Here is a 1,536-nt window from a genome sequence, read left to right as displayed (position 1 = left end):
GCGCAGGTGACCGTGGAGGGTTTGCCCGACCCAGGCTAATGTTCGCCCACATTCTGCCACTCTCCATTTCACAGTGCCCTGCAGTGATGTCACCCTCCTTTTTATGTCTTTTGGTGACTCTCCAAGGTCTGGCAGAGTCCTCTGTCCTCATTCCTGCCCTGGTGACCGCTTCCCTGTGCTGTCTCCTGGCGTGGCCCCTGGATGGGCCCCAGGAGGACCAACAGCTCAGAGACACAGTCCCTGCCTTTGGGAGTTTACATCCAGCTGGGGAGACAAAGGGTTAAAAGTCCAGATGTGAAGAAGAAACTTAAAGCGGCGCCCAGTAGCCCCCACGGAGGCTGGGGCAGGCGTGTAGAGCCAGGGAAGCAGCCCCAGGGGCAAGAGGAGGCTCCCTGTTGCCCTCCTATCAGCCCCATAACCTTCCTGGGTGGGGACCGCAGAGAGAGCGTGGAACAAGGGCGGCCTGGAGGCCGGTGCCCTTGGCCACTTTCCCATGGCTGCCTGAGCCTCATGCATCGAAGCCGCCCCTGCCCACATCTCCATCAGGCACTGCGTGTGTGCACAGTGCTGGGCAGCATGGGCAGCTCTCACTTGGCTGCAAGGTAGGTGCACCTGGGGCAGCTTTGAGAGAAGATGCCAGGCCACCCACTGGCCTGCTGGCTGAATCCATCTGGGTTTGTTTAAAGCTTCAAAAGGTGATTCTGAGATGTGTCCACGTTTGAGAAGCACTGGGCCAGACGCCCGGGAGAATTTTTCAAACTAGGAGTGCGGGGTGTACCCTCCGAGTGAAGGGTCTCACTGCCCCAGCGAGATGCTGAGGTCTCTGCCTTGTTTCTAATCCAGGCAAGGGGACACCATGATCACGGCGCCAGGCCAGTTAAGCCCCCCAGGCCCTGGGAACAAGCAGGGTCCCCTGCAGCCCCCTCCGTACGCAGCAAATCAATCTCAGTATGTGAGGAGAGGAAAAATCTTTTGGCCACATTTAGTACTTTTCTTGATTTTGAGTGTTCTGACAATGAAACAGGACAGGATGCAGGGGGCAGGAGACTGTCTGAATTCATTTATAGCTGCCAAAACGTGATTCAAAGCGAAAATGGCTGAGGTGGGTCTATAAAAGGAGCACCACTGTCCCCTTAGACAGACACAAGGCATTTGGATGATTTCAGTATAAATAAATCTGGCGCATAAGGCTTAAATTCTCTCAAAATACTCGAGCATCTAAAACGGTGCAAAGAAGAAGCCCCACTGTAAGGAACATGACTGTTTTGGAGAATTTTCCAGGGGAAAATGCAGCCAGTTAACGTACCTGGAAAATGATTCTTTTTCCTTTCTCCATGTCTTATGGTAACAAGATGGTACCTGTGAGAAGCACTGTTCTTCTCTTGTGGATCAGGACCCATCCTGGAGACCTCATTTCACCTGAATCACCTCTTTAAACACCCCATCGCCAAACAGCTACATTCTGAGGCACTGGGGGTCAGCACCTCAAAGTATAAAATTTGGTCAGTGGGTGGGGTCCACACTTCAGCCCATAAT

Source organism: Hippopotamus amphibius, chromosome 3, assembly GCF_030028045.1.
Source record: "Hippopotamus amphibius kiboko isolate mHipAmp2 chromosome 3, mHipAmp2.hap2, whole genome shotgun sequence".
Taxonomy (NCBI): domain Eukaryota; kingdom Metazoa; phylum Chordata; class Mammalia; order Artiodactyla; family Hippopotamidae; genus Hippopotamus; species Hippopotamus amphibius.
Note: the sequence above shows the minus strand (reverse complement) of the source record.